Here is a 20,591-nt window from a genome sequence, read left to right as displayed (position 1 = left end):
TATCTTCATAGTTTTGCTCTATTGTAGGAATTGATGATGAATTATACAATAAAAAATTGTGTATACTTTAAAAGGAAAATTATACCCAAAAAAAATAAAAAAATCTAATTAATCATAAATAAATATATACTGCTAATAGTCAAATATAAAAAATAAAGATGTAAAATATAATTTTCCATGATTAACAAAAATGATATGTTCCTAAGCTGAAAAAAATAATAATAGATTCCTAAATTTGTACTAATATGCCAAGAGAAATAAGATTTAAAAATATTGTATGCCATAAAAACTTATGTAAAATTATTTAAAAATTAAAAAAAAAATCTAAATATTATACTCTCTCGTCTCAAAAAAGATATCTTATTGGAGTGCGCATGAGAATTAAAGAATAATAATATTTAATTGAGAGTGGATATAAAGTGGAAGATAAAAGACTAAAATATCCTTGTCTTTTTTAATGATTTTAAAAGTAAGTTAAAGTAATAATTAGGGGTAGTTTGAAAAAGTAGAAATAATTTTATTATAAGATGGGACCACGAATACTAACTAAAAAAACAAAACAATTATTTTAGAATATACGAAAATGAAAAAATAAAACAACTCTATTGGGACGGAGGGAGTATTTATTTGTAACTATTTATACCCTATATATAACCAAATAAATATTCAGTAATACTTCTAAATTTTTGTTTATTTTAAGTATTCAACTATTTTTAATTCATTCTAAATAAAAAGTATATATACAAATAACAATCTAATTAATTAGAAAAAAAAAAAAATCTCATAACAAAACAAAACAAGTAAAAAGATTCATACAAACTTGATCACCTATTTTAAAGATAAACAATGCACTAGATACATAATTAGAAAAAAATTAAACATATTATTCACACATATATTAATACAGATAAGTATAATGGCCTTTCGCGCAGTCAATCAAATATTTCACCTAATCCGTGATCACAATTTAATGTAATACAGGGGAATGGATCGTCTCCACAGGGATTGTGTGATTCACTCTTTCGTATTATAATGCAGTAAGTAAATGAGAGATTTTTTTTTATTATCTAATGAAAATAAAATAACAAAGCAATTAAATTAAGGGGAACTGACTATCAAGGGGATGTCTGGCTCAACGGATGATGCAGTTATGACACTTGTGTTTTATCATTAATTAAATAAAATTAATTCTTATTAAAGTATCAATAAATTGGTTATAGTTATCAACAAGCTCTGACAACCAATTTTTCCTTACAGTGTAGGTGATTAAGGTACGACCGTTAACTACCCCTAATTAAGCAAATAAACCTAGGTGCGCCCATAAGAATATTGCCTAACCGCATTGTAATCTAGAAAAACCTAATTCAAAACAATTACTACCTAGGAGGAGCAATTAGATTTGATTGTCTAACCCCCGGGAAGGAACTATTCAACCGGGTTATCACCTATTCAAGTGCGAATACAATTACGGATATCCTACCTGAATTGACTTTAGATTATCAGACTAATTTAAATATTGGTACCAAAATATTCAATCAATATAGCAATCACAAACGCTATTATCAGAATTAGACAAATATTGATAATCAAAAAGAACTTTTATAAAGAAAATCAAGAATCTCCAAAACAAAAGAACCAAAACATTATCACCCCTTAAACCAAAAAAGTATCTACTCCATAGTCAAATAACAAAGAATCAAAGAGAAAGGTGAAGTCATAGTGGAAGGGGAAAATCTTCTCTGTCGATTTGGTCCTGCGCGATCTATGAATCTGTCAGTCTCCTGCTGTGCGTTTCTGCCCTAGCCGTTCTCTCCTGCCAAATAGGCGTGTCTTTTTCTTCTTATTTGATTTTTGCCCTAATTATTTTGTAGATGGGCTTTTGGGTCTTTAATTAATTTTATTTCCTTTTTTCTGCCAATTATGCCAAATTTAATATTTGCCCTCTGCACACAGCAAATAAAAAATTCGCATATAAATTAGGTAGAATCCAATCAAAATCACCCAAATATCGCATATGATATGAATATAAAACGCATGCGATTTCTAACTATCAATTCTCCCCACACCTAGATCATGCTTGCCCTCAAGCATAAATTCGAAATAAGCCAAAGAAATCGCAGGCAACTCGATATGACAAGAGGATCCAACACAACAAATTCAATCCGAATTTTAACACATCAAGCCAAGTCAACCTCACAAGATAAATTGTATTCGCACATGCTCTCTGAAGGAATTAAGTGTATAATTGGCTCAACACTCAGGTAGTGCAACAAAAGATTATTCTATAGGCTTGAGTAAAAATCAAATCTCCCTTGCTTAAAATATTCGAATCTAGCATAAAGAATCAAAGGGACTTTCAATAAGGGTTGTAACGGGGCTTACGGTCAGGGTAGGAAAAAAGATATACAAGGGCTAAAATATGTCAGAAAAGAATACAATAAGAACACGATGCTAGCATATGAAAAACAAATCGGCATAAACAATGAAATCCTTACTCTATTCACTACCCAAACTTTAATAATGAAATTAAATGAAAATACTTTATTAAGATAATTATTTATTTATTTATTTTTGTATTATTTTTTTGTTTCTTTTTTTTCCCTTTTTTTATATATATATTTTTATTTATTTTTCTTTTTTTTTGATTTTTTTTTTTTGCTTTTGTCTTTATATATATATATATAAATATACTTTTACTACTCATAATTATTCCTTCATACTGTGACTTATTCGTACCCAAAGTTCGTTTCTAATTAGTGCCGAAGAAATAAAGTGCATCACAACATGGACTTAAAGTAATTCTTTTTAACATAGGGTTCAAATCGTAGAAGGCTCAATCGAAAGAAGGGTATGAGGCTAAAAAACAGTTTCTTATAAAAGAAAAAAATAGGCTAAGAAGGCTCAAATGGGCTAACTGGAGAAATATATTGTGCTGGGTAATAAAGAAAGACTTAACCTAATGCCTTTATCATTTTCAAAACGCAAGACTCGATAGTTGCAAGTTCAACATGCATAATCACTCAAGTTCTAGGTCATCTAATTGAGCACTACAAATCACACATGAAAGAAATTTCCAAAAGCTTGAATATATGCAATTTATTTTCTAATGTGACTTTTGGAACATATGCTCAAATTCTCACAGGGTTCAAACGTCGACTTGACTCAACATATCACCAATCAAATGTCATTAGTCATGCCAAACTAACCTATCACACAAATCACCTTTGACTCACTTCAGACTAATTTCAAAAACATGCGAAAAGACAGAAAATCAGGCATAAAAATAGCAAAAATAAAAATTTTGCCCAAAAATTTGCATAACTCTCCCCACACCTAAAGTATGCATTGTCCTCAATGTAAAGAAAGAAATGAAAGAAGAGAGGAACTTCCCTGGAGTCCATAGGGGGTGTAGTAGTTGGGAGCTTTGTTAACACCTCTTCATTTGATCGTGATTTTTAGGGAGGCTTGAAGTTCTCCTGAGTCCTGCGAAAATAACTAACCAACGCAAGCCATTTAGAGGAGCGGATGTGGTGATCGACGATGACTGAGCAGGGGAGGAAGAAGTCGACGGCGCCGGAGGTTGGAGGCGGCGACTAAACCAAACAAAACTATCAAAAGTATTATTAGCAATTAAATAATAAAATAAATAAAATTAAAGAAAACAATTAAATGTTTGGGTTGTCTCCCAAAAAGCGCTTTTCTTTATAGTCTTTGAGCTAGACTTCGCCTCGCATCGCATCAATTCTGAACATCAAAATCGGCAACGGGTGCCGACTTTATAGGATCAAGTGAGGGTCCCTCGTGGTATAATTTGAAGCGATGTCTATTGGCCACACACTTTTTCTTCGGCTTAGAATTTTGATTCTCCTTATGACATTTTTTTGCTGCCAGCAATGGTGATCTCTTGGGAATCCATCTCCACTTTTCGACAATCTTTTTTCTTTTCTTACTCTCTTCAGTTGGTCTTTTCTCTAACTGTTTTGTCAACACAGTTCTTCGTTTATTCTCATTACCAACTTCATGAGTTTCCTGCACCACAGAATTAATAACATTAATTTCATATAACGATTCAGATTCAACAGGACATTTGACGGGATTAAAAATATTGAAATGAAATTATTCTCCATCAAATTCCAAGCTGAGTGTGCCCTTTTTAACATCTATCTTTGTTCCTGCAGTGCACATAAAAGGTCTTCCTAACAAAAAAGGCGGTGGATTAGAGCAGTGCGCATCATGCATATCCAGAATATAAAAATCAACAGGAAAAATCAATTCATTCACTTGAACTAGTACATCTTCTATCATACCATCAGGATAAGCATAGGTTCGATTAGCAAGTTGAATAATAATTCCTGTTTCTTTTAGAGGCCCTAGATTTAAAAAGTCATATATTGATCGAGGCATGACATTAATACCAGCTCCTAGATCTAGCATAGCCTTAGTTATCTCAATTTTTCCAATCTTACAAGGGATATAAAACATACCTGGATCACCTGTTTTAGGTAGTACCTTTCTTTTGAGAACAGCAGAAACGTTCTCACCCGCTATAATATGCTCGTCCTCTCGCAATTTCCTTTTGTTAGTGCACAGTTCTTTCAAAAACTCGCGTACTTGGGGATTTGGTTGATAGCCTCCAGGAGCGGGATATTAAGTTCCACCCTCTTAAATATTTCCATCATCTCTTTTCGTTTGTTTGTCTTTTGTGGTTTCTTCAACCTGTCAGGAAAAAGGAGCTGATTTAGTTTCAGTAGGAGGAACAGAGTTAAGAGGTACCTTTTCGTGAAGTTCGGCCTCTTTTTCAATCTCCATCTCAATCTTATCCTCATTCTGTTCCTTTGAGATAGGAGGTGGGCCTTCCAATTCCTTTCCGCTACAAAGGGTTATAGCACTCGTATTCCTTGGATTAGGCCGGGAGGAACATTCAATCATTGTATCATTGCAGATAGTGATGGCGCTGACATTTGTTGGATTTGGCTCAGGCTGAGCAGGCCACTTTCCTCTTTCACGTAGTTGTCTCACCTTCTCTAACACTTGATTGATTTGACCTTGTAATTTGTCGACAGTTGACTTCATCTCTTGCTGGAATTGCAGGGTACTGGTAGCTATAGACTTCACCAAGTCTTCCAAAGATGGACTGGAGTTTCTTGTAGGTGCTTGGGGCGGCTGTTTCTCATAGAAACGAGGTTGTTGCATCTGCTGCATAGCTCCAAATGGTTGATGAGCATTACCCTGTTGTGCGTTTCCATAACGCAGGTTCGGATGATCTCTCCAGCCTGGATTGTAGGTGTTGGAGTATGGATTGTACGCTGGAGGTCTATTCATACCGTAGTTTGCAGTGTTCACATCCACTGCATATTCTTCTTGGAGGGTCGGACATGCATCTGTAGAGTGTCCTGCACTCGTGCATATTCCACACGCCTTGACCTGGACACTCGGGTTGGATTTTTCCACGACCATCTTGCGAACAAAGCTTGTCAACTCAGAAAGTTGTTGTTGCATCGATTGGATGGCATGGTCGTTTTTGTTTCCGCTCATATGTCCAACATCTCTTGAACCAAATTGCTGCGTGTTTTCAGCCATCCTCGCAATAAGATCCCAAGCTTGTGCCGGCGTCTTATTTACTAAAGCTCCACCACTTGCAGCGTCGATAATATTCCTGTCCATCAATGACAAACCATCATAAAAATATTGAATCAATAGTTGAGGGGGAATTTGATGTTGTGGACATTTACTGATAAGCTTATTAAATCGCTCCCAATATTCATGGAGCGTTTCACCTGATTGTTGTTTGATGCCATATATCTCCTTCCTCAGGATCGTAGCTCTGGAAGCTGGAAAGTACTTCTCCAAAAATTTCTTTTTCATGTCGTTCCACGTGTCGATGCTTCCAGGTGGGAGATAGTAAAGCCAATCCTTTGCAGCATCTTTGAGTGAGAATGGGAAGGCTCTGAGTTTGATCTGTTCGTCAATAACACCTGGTGGTTTCATGCTGAAGCACACCACGTCGAACTCTTGCAAGTGTTTGTGAGGTTCTTCACCTGCAAGTCCATAAAAAGAAGGCAGTAAATGGATTAAGCCAGATTTCAGTTCAAAAGCAATAGTGTTATTCAAAGTTGGAAAGTTAATGCATAAGGGCTGCTGCGCCAAGTTGGGAGCAGCCAACTCCCTTAGAGTGCGGGTATCCTCAGCCATGACAGTTTCTTGATCACTTTCAGAGTCGCTAGAGCTAGAGATTTTGAGGTGGTTTAAAGATTCTGCCAGCTTCGGAACCTGAGCAGCTTTTCGTTGCTTAGCTTCCTTTCGTAGCTTTCACTCAACCTTCTCGATCTTAAGATTAAATATCAGTTCACCTGTACGAGAAGAACGGGGCATAAACATGAAGATAAATTAAAATAACACAAAAGAGTAAAACAAAGCGCCAATCCCTGGCAACGGCGCCAAAAATTGACCTGTCGCGCGGTCAATCAAATATTTCACCTACTCCGTGATCACAATTTAATGTAATACAGGGGAAGGGATCGTCTCCACAGGGATTGTGTGATTCACTCTTTCGTATCAATGGGATGCCTGGCTCAAGGGATGATGCAATTATGGCACTTGTGTTTTATCATTAATTCAATAAAGTTAATTCTTATTAAAGTATCAATAAATTGGTTATAGTTATCAACAAGCTCTGACAACCAAATTTTCCTTACAGTGTAGGTAATTAAGGTACGACCGTTAACTACCCCTAATTAAGCAAATAAACCTAGGTACGCCCATAAGAATATTGCCTAACCGCATTGTAATCTAGAAAAAAACCCAATTCAAACAATTACTACCTAGGAGGAGCAATTATATTTGATTGTCTAACCCCCGAGAAGGAACTATTCAACCCGGTTATCACCTATTCAAGTGCGAATACAATTACGGATATCCTACCTGAATTGACTTTAGATTATCAGACTAATTTAAATATCGATACCAAAATATTCAATCAATCTAACAATCACAAACACTATGCTCAGAATTAGACAAATATTGATAATCAAAAAGAACTTTTATAAAGAAAATCAAGAATCTCCAAAACAAAAGAACCAAAACATTATCACCCCTCAAACCAGAAAAGTATCTACTCCATAATCAAATAACAAAGAATAAAAGAGAAAGATGAAGTCATAGTGGGAGGGGGAAATCTTCTCTGTCAATTTGCTCTTGTGCGATCTATAAATCTGTCAGTCTCCTGCTCCTGTGCATTTCTGCCCTAGCCGTTTTTTCTCCTTGGCAATAGGCGTGTGTTTTTTTTTTCTTATTTGATTTTTGCCCTAATTATTTTGTAGATGGGCTTTTGGGCCTTTAATTAATTTTATTTCTTTTATCTGCCAATTATGTCAAATTTAATATTTGCCCACTGCACACAGCAAATAGACAATTCACATATAAATTAGATAGAATCCAATCAAAATCACTCAAATATCGCATATGATATAAATATAAAACGCATGCGATTTCTAACTATCATCTCTCTTCCTCTTAAAATTGGATCGAAATACTCTCAACTCTTGCTCACCTCAAAAGCTCATCCTATGCAACATAAATTGAATACACACACCTCATTCTAATCATATGCAAGATCGATTCCCAAAATATAGTCCTAGACAATTAGAGTAATCGAGTTTGTGACTGTGATGTTATTTATTTATTTATTTATTTTTTTCACTCAAAAATTTGTCACACCTTGGAGAGACCATACAAAATGCATTTTACTTTTGGCTTTTGTATTTGGTTTCTTCGAAAGCAATTTGTATTATATCACTTTTCCTTATGATGTATAATTTTCTTTTGTGACTTTCGACTTTGAATTTCTGTATTGCTTATGTGTCCATATATATGTCAGCTTATAAGCCATATAGAGGCAATGTAAACTTTTTCGGATAATTTACAACGTTGAGCAACCTATCTATCATGGTCGTTTGATCAACTTGCGGATAACATTGACCAAAACCATGTTTCCAACAATCTCTCGTTTTAGTTTATATTTTTCCCAACCATTGAAGGAAGGAGATGTTAATTCCATCAACATAGCAAGTTCATCAAAGTAGTACAACATCAAATGTCTAACTATTACAATGCAAACAAATTCCACTTAACCAAAGTATGCATCAATAAAGTCTCAAAATATTCCAACAATTCAATACAATCTATAAAAAAAATATTCCCTCCATCTGCCAAAATTAGTTAAACTTCATTTGTAACTAATTTTGGCGGACGGAGGGAGTATAAGATTAAGCAATTTATCCTTTTAATTAGCTCTTCAACTCGTTCATTTTACTTTTGTTTTGGAGATAATTAAACCAAAAAAAACTTGAATAAGTATTTAATTCCATCAAAAGCCGGAGGAAGGAAATGCTTCCTTATCTTCTTGATTTAACTTTCTATTGGAGATCAGATTGACTTTCAAATTCGATTTTGTTCAAATTACAACAATTCATCTTTCTTAATTGTTCTTGTAATTCTTTCACCTCAATAATTTCCATTAGCATCACCTCATTTTTACTTCAAATTTTTTCTTTTCAGGTTATTAGAATGTCTTTTTTTTTTTTTTTAATCAATAGTTCCATCAATAGGAGCAACTTCTGATATTGGCAAAATTTATATAATTCCTAATGTTTTTGTTATGAGGCATAAAGAATTGTACTGTATATGTTTTTGCCCATCTTTGTTTGTTTTGTTGACTTTTATTGTTATGTATATATATATATATATATATATTATATATTATACATTATATTATTTAAGAAATATTTTAAAAAGAATAGTGTATGATGAAAACACTAGTAAATACTAGTCGAATTATCATGTGACTTGAAATAAAATTTATATTCCTAGCTTGAACTTGATAGCTATAAAAGAATTTATATCGTATTTGAATTTAGAGTTGAATTTGGATCTTGTATATTTTTTTTGTTATCCCCAAACATGATTAAAAAAAAAAAAAAAAAAAGACATGAATTGTCACCCTTTAAGTGTATGAATGCATTTTTCGATCTTCGTTTTGAAACGCTACTGTTAATTGGATTGTGTGCCGATTTTGTTACCTGTTGAACATTAATGTATCAAATAGCTGCTTGCAATATTTATTACATGTCAGTGTATCATCATCATCATCATCATCAAATTAATGCACTATATTCTTTTGGGGAAATGGAATTGGAAAACAAATTCTTTAGGAATAGGTGTCTTAAATTAATTTTTAAATCGGGACAAATGTGTGTTTGTTTGGGGGTTTGGATTTTGAGTTGGAATTTGAATAGTAAAAATTTTGAATTTGAATAGTTGTATGATGTAATATAAATAGATGTTGATACAATGTTTTGAATGTAAAATTGATTTTTATTATAATATAAAAAATAAAAAATAGATGTTTGATTTAATATTTTTGGAAAAAAAAAAGGATGAATAGAAATCCAATCCTCCAAACAAACACACTAGATTATATATTTAAATTTTTAATAATTATGTATTTTATTTTTGTACGTTATTATTTTTACTTTAAAAATAAAAACAAAATAACTTTTAAACTACTTTTAGCTACCCATTATAATTATAATATTATTATTTCATAAATTTATTCTAAAAATAATTGTACATTTTAATGCAATATAGAGGTAATATAATATATTTATTGGTTAAGGAGTGTCAATATTAGTTTTGTATATAATATATTCTCTCCATTTCGCAAAATTAGTCAAACCTTTTCATTTTTAATTGTCGTACCAAATTAGTTCACTTTTATTATTTGGTAATATTAACCGATATAAAAAAAAAAAAAAATTTAAACATTAATCAATCTAATTACTTTTACTAAATAAATTACTCTCTTATTTTCACCACATTAATCTATTTTTCTTTTTTAACCGTCTAATAAAATTAGTTCACTTTTCTAATATAATAATAATTAAACTTTTAAAAAATTGATTACATTTAATTAAATTATTAATATCTCTAACTTTATTGTATGTTTGATTGTAAATTTAAGGGATGAAATTAGAATTTTGAATGATAAAAAATAAAAATAAAAATTTAATATAATATAAATAGATATTTTAGTCATGTTTGAAAATTTATTGTTTGATTTGGTATTATATGATTGGAAAATTAGTAAATGTTGAAATTTGATTTTGAATTTATTTTATCCGTAAATTCGGTATACCAAATTATTGATATGGTATCGAGATGATAAAATATCAAACTAAAACTTTTTATACGGTATACGATATGTAATATAAAATTTGGTATGTCATAACTGTTATGAAATTTACGAAACGGATCTAGCGATCTTATTAAAGAAATCGAGTAAAGAAAGCAAGATAAAACTTGAACTAATTTTGGTTTTGAAGGTTCAGCCCCAATTAACACGGAAAACCAAAATCACACTACAACACACCCAACAAACGCGACGAACACAAAAGCACCGGCCTAAAACCCACGACACAAGACATATATCCCCACAAACCAAAAATACAAGGCTTAACAGAAGCCTATACGTTGAGAGAGCCCCTTGCGGCTCAACACAACAACACAGGGGAAAACAACCATGCCAAGGAGCTCCATAGATGGGAGGAAGACAACCATCAAAGAACCACCGGAAATCGTCGCTGGAATGGAGGGCCAGACAGGTTGAGCGAGAGAAGAGAGCTAGAATGCGGGCGAGAGGATATGTAGAGAGAGAAATTATTATGGAGTGAATCATGGTCACGTTCTCTCTCTCAATATATATATACTCAAGGTAAAGCAATGGATGACCAAGATTTAGATCCAGAATCAACGGCCTAGATCAAGCCTCGCAAAAGGGACGCGGGATCCCATCTGGGTCATGGGCGCAGGTCACGGGCGAGAGAGAGGTAAGCGGATCATGGGCTTGGCACGTGGGTTTGGGCCAAATGCAATTGGGCTGCGTAAAGAATGGGTGTGTATTGTGTATAATGGGGTGGATCATTATGGACAAAAAATCCAACAAATCCTCCACCTGATTTTTCGTCCGAGTGACAGGGGTACATCATCGCCCATTATTTTGGATTACTTACCTGCAAAAAAGAAAAAGATAACTAAGTTAGACAAACAATACATTAATTTAGCCTACCATCTACATATGTGTAGAACACAGCTAATCAAATGTATCAAAACATATCATTTTCAAACAAGATACAAATTTATCAAGTTTCACGAATATTGTATCTACAACAGCAGGAATACATTCAAATCCAAACTTCAATAGAACTATATTACATTGTAAATGTGTCATACAACCAAAACATGTAGCACACAACATACAAACAACAATAGTAACAAGATTCACAAGTTTCATATCATTCACAACCAATGATAACACAATGCCAAGAAGCCAATGACAAAACCTAGAAACTGATTTCAAACACTTATTATCAACTAATGAGCTCTTATCTTCTTTCACCACTAAACATTGAAACTTACTTTCGGGATTAAACATTTCCTATCACTCATAGGTTCCACCACATCTAAGCTCTCAAACATACTTCTAGGTAAAGAAGATGAATCAAAATTACCAAACATAGAGAACACCTTAGGACTATTCCTAAATTCATCTCTAACAAATAAGTAATTTTCCAACTCATTACTATTATCCAAATCAGTTTCTACGTTATTTTTAGTCTCAGAAACTGTATTTTCAATTTTATTCACAAACTGCCTTGGAGCAGATATAATCCGAAAATCACCAACAAAAATATCAGTTTCACTAGATCTTTTCTCATTATCAACCATACACTTTACATCAGAGATAACAACATTTTCGTTCACAAAATCAATGTATTGCTCAGCAGCAATTTTCATATACAACAAAGAATCAGAAGCAATATCAGCATCAACTTGAACATCATAATGCACAATTTCCAATTCACAACTAGTATTATCAACATGAATATCACATAACTGCACATTTATATATTCAGCAACAATGTTCTGATTTTCAGAATGACAACGAGAAATAGAATTTTCAATTTTTTTCTCTCTAATGTCAATTATATCAGTCTCCACCTCACTTTGAATACCATTTTCACAAACAGAGGTAATTTCTCTCTCAAAATTGACAAACTCAATTTTAGCATCAATTTGCACATTATCAGCAGATTGAATATTAATTTCATGCAAACCAGAATTAATATAACCACAATTGAGAACACAGTCGTCTTCCTTCCCAATTTTTATATTTTTGTTTTGTACAGTAAACAAATTTTCAGCAGCATTATGAGCAAAATCATCATTTCCATAATCAATTTCAGCAACTTCAGTGTTATCAAATTGCACAACTTTAGATTCACAATATTTACACTGCTCAATAGTACAATGCTCAACAGTACAATCTTCCACGCCCAAAATAAGGTGGAGTTTTGTTATATATTTTGGCCCGTGATTATTGAGGCCTAGAATGCACACAACCGACCCGCCCAAATTGAAGCCCGGACCCGGCAACCCGCTATCCGACCCAAACCTTTTGAGAGACTCGTCGGTTCGCAAGCTGCCTGGCTTTGATCCGGGCTGGACCAATTTGAACCGGTCTGGACCGCTGGTCTGTTCTGTTCTCGATATATAGGCTGATCCATTGAACCGGTTCACACACTTCATTCCAGAACATACGATACAGAACAGATCCTCTTCTCTTCGATTCGCGATTCTCTCAAGCCCTAGTTCCGACGCGTTCCGATTGACCTCTGCCTGCCTTCTCCGGTGAATATGTCCGGCGATTTGGGAGTTTCTTCTTCTCATTCGATGCGCGCCTTCCCCCTTGAAGTTTCTACGGTTTGGTTTGCTCGATTTATGCCTTATTGTTGTTCGCGGTGTAACTTGTCTGCGACGTGGGTTTAGGCTTAATTTCGGCAATGTTTACTTAGATTGGGTTTCGGTTTTGCTTGTTTGTTGCGTTTCCGTGGCGTGTCGTTTGTGGTTGGGTCTTGGATGTGTGTTCGGTGTCAGTTGGTTTGATATTAGGGTAAACTGAGTCTGAATTGTTGCTTCCGTAATAAATTGAAGTTTTATTTAAGTTTTCTTCAATATTGATTTGATTTCGAGAGAATATAGCCTATTGGATCTTGGATTAGTAATAACAATAACGAACAATTCATATCAACAACCAAATTCGACAAATTTGATGTATTATTTATTTTAATTTTTTTTGTAATTACAATTTTTTATTGTATTATTTGTATTTAAATTATTAAAGTCAATTTAATTTTTTTATCATCTTATCGCACATTGATTTATAATCAATACAATTTGTATATATAGCCGTGAGAAGTGTGCTGTCTATCTAAAAAATTATTATTTTTTTTTTATCAAATTAGTAAATTTTTATAAGCTTGTAGAGTATATATAATGTTAATTTGTGTATATTGTAATTTTCAAATAATATTAACCCTAAAGTGTCAAAAAAAAAATTGTTAGGTGGTTTGATTTAATATTTTGGATAGGAGAATTAGTAAATAATGAGATGTGAATTTATATTTTATTTCGTGCAAAACAAAAAATACAAAGGTTACACTGCTCTCAATGTTTAAATTTTTTTTGTATTTTTATTGTGAGTTATTGAGAATTGTCAAAATAATATTAAAATATTTAATTTTATTATTTTGTAAATATTTTCCAAAAGAAAATAATATATTACTTTATTTGTCCGATAAATTTAACTCAATTTCTTTGTATATTTACAAAAAAAAAAAAAAAAAAAATTAAATTTGACCTAGAGAGTATTATTAAAAACTGTGATTAGTATTTTGTAAGATTAAACATGTATGTACATTCTTTTATCACATTTGTCACTATCACTAACTAACTTAATTTATATTTTATTTTTCATATTTACTTTTAAAAGAATTTTATGTACATTATTATTCAAATTAAAATTTATAGTTACATCATATTTCTATTGTTTAATTATATTTAGATTATTAAAATTAGTTTAATATATTTTTGTTACATATAATTCCAAATTTACAATTGAAACAATAATTTATTTTCCAAAATTAATTTCAAAATATAAAATATTCATCATAAAAAAGTAAAAAATAAATTATTTCATTTTTTTTATTTTAATATTTAACTAATAAAAATAATTAAAATAGAAATATATTATAAATATTATATAAATGAATCAAAATAATTAAATATCTAATATTTTTTAAACTTGGTGTCCAAAAGAAATTGAACAAATTTAACGGGATAAACAAAATATTTATTAGTAGGGAGTTAGGGGCAATTGACCCAACTTCCAAAATATAAGTATTTTTTTCATTTAAAAAATAATTATTTTTTTGTTTTACTAATTTGCTTTCTTAATTTTTTTAATTTTTTATTATTAAATAATAAAATTTTATAGTTTGATAATTTAAATTTTTTATTTTTATTTTTTTTATCATTATGGGTTAATAAGTTAACTTTTTGAGCTAGAAACACTTAAGGGCAATAAAAATTTAAGAAAAATCTAAGTGAAAAGTTTACGATTGAGGAATATTCTATTAAAAACATTTGAGAATTATTGAAATATGGGTTACGAGAATTTTAAGAGGGGAGTTGGCTCGGCTTGTTAATACTTGACTCAACTCATTTTTAGAAATACACAAGATGAACTCGAGAATTCTTAATTTTGTAAACTAGTTAAGTCGCGATTAGGTCCAGTAGGCTCATTAGTAGTGCGGTATCTTTGTCATTTTATACATTAATATATATTCCCTCTGTCCGCATTTAAGGTTACATTTATCTTTTGCGTCATTGTACTTAATAATAAAAATATCCTTATATTTATATAAATTTTTGTACAAACACCCTTCTATTAGCATTATAAGATAGAAGTATTTTTGTTTTGTTTTCGTTGATTTGTACTATGTTTTTTATATAATAATTAATACTGAAATATCAATATGCAAAAAGTAAATATAATCTTTAGAGTCGGACAAAAGTAATATTATTTTTATTTTTTTCAATTCTCACTTCTAAAATTTTAATTTTACCCTTTCCAACCACTGTACCCTCGTTTACGGGAATAGTAAGAGCAAGTTCTTTATTTATTTATTTTATATTTTTTTCCCAATTTTCACGAGTCCGACAAAAACACACACAGGTTCAATTTTTTAGTTCTATATATAAAAGAGATTAAAGTCAAAACACCACGAGCCACAAGTCATATTACAATCTTAAAAATATTTTAGTTTTTTCATCCTCAACATTTACACAAACAAATTTTGTGTTGATATTACTTTTACCTCTTTGCTAATTATTATTATTATTATTATTATTATTATTATTATTATTATTATTATTATTATTATTATTATTATTATTATATGATAGTTAGAAATCGCATGCGTTTTATATTCATATCATATGCGATATTTGGGTGATTTTGATTGGATTCTACCTAATTTATATGCGAATTGTCTATTTGCTGTGTGCAGTGGGCAAATATTAAATTTGGCATAATTGGCAGATAAAAGAAATAAAATTAATTAAAGGCCCAAAAGCCCATCTACAAAATAATTAGGGCAAAAATCAAATAAGAAAAAAAACACACGCCTATTGCCAAGGAGAAAAAACGGCTAGGGCAGAAACGCACAGGAGCAGGAGACTGACAGATTCATAGATCGCGCAGGAGCAAATCGACAGAGAAGATTTCCCCCTCCCACTATGACTTCATCTTTCTCTTTTATTCTTTGTTATTTTATTATGGAGTAAATACTTTTGTGGTTTGAGGGGTGATAATGTTTTGGTACTTTTGTTTTGGAGATTCTTGATTTTCTTTATAAAAGTTCTTTTTGATTATCAATATTTGTCTAATTCTGATAATAGTGTTTGTGATTGTTAGATTGATTGAATATTTTGGTACCGATATTTAAATTAGTCTGATAATCTAAAGTCAATTCAGGTAGAATATCCGTAATTGTATTCGCACTTGAATAGGTGATAACCGGGTTGAATAGTTCCTTTCCGGGGGTTAGACAATCAAATCTAATTGCTCCTCCTAGGTAGTAATTGTTTTGAATTGGGTTTTTCTAGATTACAATGCGGTTAGGCAATATTCTTATGGGCGCACCTAGGTTTATTTGTTTAATTAGGGGTAGTTAACGGCCGTACCTTAATCACCTACATTGTAAGGAAAAATTGGTTGTCAGAGTTTATTGATAACTATAACCAATTTATTGATACTTTAATAAGAATTAACTTTATTGAATTAATGATAAAACACAAGTGGCATAATTGCATCATCCGTTGAGCCAGACATCCCATTGATAGTCAGTTCCCTTTAATTTAATTGCTTTGTTATTTTATTTTCATTAGATAATAAAAGAAAAATCCTCATTTATTTACTGCATTAGAATACGAAAGAGTGAATCACATAATCCCTGTGGAGACGATCCCTTCCCCTATATTACATTAAATTGTGATCACGGAGTAGGTGAAATATTTGATTGATCGCGCGACAGGTCAAGAGTTTTTTAGGTGAGCAAGAGTTGAGAGTATTTCGATCCAATTTTAAGAGGAAGTGAGATGTGTGAAATACTTTTAGTTCATCATGTTCACGCACACATGAAGACAAGCATTATCCCTTTGTTTCTCTTAGTTGAAATTTGCCTTCAATCTTTGCGGGAGATAACTCATATTCTTTTGAAGATGTTTTGAGGAATTCAAATACAAGTTTGTATTTGAATGAGAAAATCTTAGAATGATCTTATATTATTTTGGTTGGTGTTTGTTCTTGGTTAGTTGTTACTAAAATATATGGAATAGATTAATCAACATTCAAAGACAGTCAAGTGATCTTATCGTTTAATTTGTCATACTACTATGAACTTTGAAGATCTTTGAATAGATTTTCTATGTTTTTGAAAGAGGAGAAGAAGATGGTCTTCATCTACATCAATGTCCAAAATCATAGAACAAACCATAGAGGTTGAGGCCTTGCATTCTTGTCTTTGTAAATGGGATAGAACTTGTATTTGGTAAGGAGTATCATTACATTTTAGTTGATTGTGTGGACTGTGGTATTTGAAGTTTGTATGAGGTTTTTGTTTCTAGATCTTCTATATATCATAGTGGAAAGACTTTGATTGGCATCCCTAGACGTTGGTTCGCATTGGTGGCCAATTTGGATAAATAAATCGCGTGTTAACATTGCCTTACAATTTTTGAGCATTTCATATTGCTACAAACTTGTCATTAATTCAAACAACTCACAAATAACATGTCCGAACATAAACAATTTCACGTGTTTTTTGTGTTTCTAATTTCCCGTTATATACATGTTGTTTTGCAATTGATTATTAGTGAACACAAGAACAACCTATATGTTGCTATATAAAATTTTATTGTGTTTTTTATATCCCGCTCTGTATTGTTCTTTGCAATTGGTTATCTAGTGAACATAAGAACAACCTATTGGGTGCTCTATATAATTTATTGTATTTTTTATTTCCTACTATGTACATGTTGTTTGCGATTGATTATCTAGTGAACACAAAAACAATCTATTTGATGCTCCATCTAATTAATTGTGTTTCTGATATTCTGCTCTATATATGCTTTTTGCGATTGGTTATCTAGCTAGTGAACACAAGAACAACCTATCTTCTGCTCCATATAAGTTTGATGCATTAGTTATGTGATCTTATACTGATGATTGTCCCTTGACATACAACAAGGATTCGAGACAACAAGTAATATTTAAAGATTATGTAAATATATTCATCAATTATGGTAGAACCTTTATAATTCGAGTGACATATATATTCTTGTTAGTGATTTTAGTGTAATTGAATTTATTCGAGATTGATGGATGCTGGGATTAGTGAACTTCAGGATGGGATCCATGGAGTTTGCGCTTGAAGAAAATAGTTTCGATATGATTTTGACAAATAATATAAATTTTGAGTCAAAGTGATAAATGAGACCTTAGTCATGGGTATGACTAAGTTTATTAGAATTTTAATTTCAAAAGTTGTGTTTATCTATAAATTTGTGTATATAATAATATTATTATATGAATTCAAATTTATGTTTGAATTGAATCAACAAATCAAGTCATTTTTAATTAAAAGTAATATTTCGTATCCATTCATTTTGAAATTGAAACTTAAATTGAATTGTTGTGTATGTTCAATTTAATTAAATAAAATGTTACTTGTGGTCTATAAATAAATGGTGAAAGAATACGCATATCTATTCTCGACGTTCATCTTATCTCAATATTCTCTATCAAAATTTGAGATCGAACTTTGTATTATACCAATACGAATTTTGTATAACCTTTGGTAAAAATTGAATCAAAATACCGTATTTTGACCTTATGATAATGCAACATTATATCCTGACATTTTTATTGCTAACCTAACACCATCCCAACAATTTTATCCACCAAATTTAGAATATTAAGTTGGGGTTTATCCAGTGCGTACTTTCGGATAGTGGCTGCGGGTTCCCACGTCATAAAAATAAATAAAATAAAATTAGGATATCAAGTATATCTAATAATATTAAAAGTTGATTGGTTATACCTTGTATATTATGGCAAGTTAAACGGTATATGGAATGAATAAATTCGGGAAGGACGAGAAATCAATGATCGATCTCAACCTCCATGTTACTCAAGAAAAAGTTGTTGCTTAATTAATTTTCTTACAATAAAATTGGATGATACACATTAATTAATTAATTAATTAAATTAATTATTTAACAATTAATCTGTAAATGCATGTAAAAATATGTTACGGTGTTGTGGAGCATTATATTGAGCATTCTGAAATAAAGATAATTTTAATTTAATCTAATTTGGTAATTGATAGTCTTTTTTTTTTTTTTAATGTTAAAACATATTTAGAAGAAATATATATTATATTTATAATAGTTATTTTATTTAAGAGATTTGTAGGATTCTTGCATTATTTAGATGATTTGTGCATTATTATAAATATGTACGAATTCTTATTATTGAAATAGAGAATTTCAATTTCATATTCTAGCATGATATCATAGCCAAATTCTCTCAGAGTACCTCTATGACCCGTATATATATATATATTTTTTATTAATGTATTTGCTTCTATCCACGATCATACTGTTATTTTCATGTCGTTTCCGTCTCTACTACTCTACTGACATAGTCTACTTTAGACTCTAACGTCGTTGAAAGTCCTGTTTTCGACTCTAACTCTATTGAAAGCGAGCGAGTCTTGTTTCCAACTCTAACTCTGTCTGTTGTGAGCGAGCAAGTCCTTTTTCCAACTCTAACTCTGTTGTGAGGGGAGCAAGTCCTGTTTTCGACTCTAGTTCCGTTGTGAGCGAAAGTCCTGTTTCCAACTCTAACGGTGTTGAGAGTTCTGCTTCTGACTCTGATCTAGTGGACGACTACATTACTCTCAATCAATCTTGGCGAATTCAAATTCATACGTGAAAGATCTCGACCATATCTTTTACGGTCACTTCTAACAAACTCAAGTTTGTTCTATCATATCTTGAATTTGAGGAGGGGTGTTATTTAGAAGTAATATATTATATTTATGGTAATTATCTTATTTAAGAAATTTGTAGATTCTTGTATTATTTAGATGATTTGTGCGTCATTATAAATATGTACAAATTCTTATGATTGAAATAGAAAATTTCAATTTCATATTATAACATTTAATAACTTGGGAATTTGCAGCCACTAATCGACGAGTGCGCTCTGAGTAACTCTGGTTACCCACGCTCTTGATAATGAAGCGGGAGCAAGTTTCATGTAATTTAGGGTTGGTTTTAATTTGCTTTAATTTCATAAATTTATGTTTAATATTTCACCGGTTTCTTCACATTATTGTTGTCCTAAATGAAGGGTGCTGAACTTTTTGATAAATACTTTGATGAAAGTTAGCCGGCTATGCATGCGATGCCGAACCTTACTCGGACATGAACCCCATGCACCCCATGCATTTTGTTCTTTGACCAGAGTCACATATAATCATAAAAAATCTCATTCTTTGGACAATTTTGTCTTCAATTGTTCATGTCTTAGTTTCTATATAGTTTTTGAGAGTAGGCAAAACCTGAACACATCAATGGGCTATTTCCTAATCTTGCTTGTGTGTTTGTTCGGGGGGTTTTGGATTTTGAGTTGCGATTTGAATAGTGAAAATTTTGAATTTAAATAGTTGTATGATGTGATATAAATAGGTGTTGATGTGATATTTTGAATGTAAAATTGATTTTTAATATAATATAAAAAATGAAAAATAGGTATTTGATTTGATGTTTTTGAGGAAAAAAAATAGGATGAACAGTGGAAATAAAATCCAATCTCCCAAACAAACTCTGGATTTCAAATTACTATTGGTGACTTACTGTTAGTCCTTGACTTGATGGGAGCTAGCAAGATTTGAACTACTTAGATGAGTTTATCCCGACTTTAATACATCACATTCTGTGTTTTGTTTTGATATTTGAATTTTGAGTTAGAATTTTAAATAGTAAAATTTTAAGTTACAAGTAATATAAATAAATATTGATGTAATATTATAAATATAAAATTAATATTTAATATAATATAAAAATTA

At 31.4% G+C, this 20,591-nt stretch overlaps 1 non-coding gene across 1 annotated transcript; it reads left to right on the top strand.

Annotated features, from left to right (window-relative positions):
* The first annotated feature begins 5,710 nt into the window (after positions 1–5,710).
* LOC127253130 (small nucleolar RNA R71) lies at positions 5,711–5,817 on the top strand. Its single transcript, XR_007839223.1, has one exon. It is a non-coding gene; the product is annotated as a small nucleolar RNA R71 (small nucleolar RNA).
* The last annotated feature ends 14,774 nt before the right edge of the window (positions 5,818–20,591 follow it).

The sequence above is a fragment of the Andrographis paniculata genome, unplaced genomic scaffold (assembly GCF_009805555.1).
Source record: "Andrographis paniculata isolate CXL003 unplaced genomic scaffold, ASM980555v1 Contig49END, whole genome shotgun sequence".
In the NCBI taxonomy this organism is placed as follows: domain Eukaryota; kingdom Viridiplantae; phylum Streptophyta; class Magnoliopsida; order Lamiales; family Acanthaceae; genus Andrographis; species Andrographis paniculata.
This window is presented reverse-complemented; position numbering and strand designations above follow the sequence as displayed.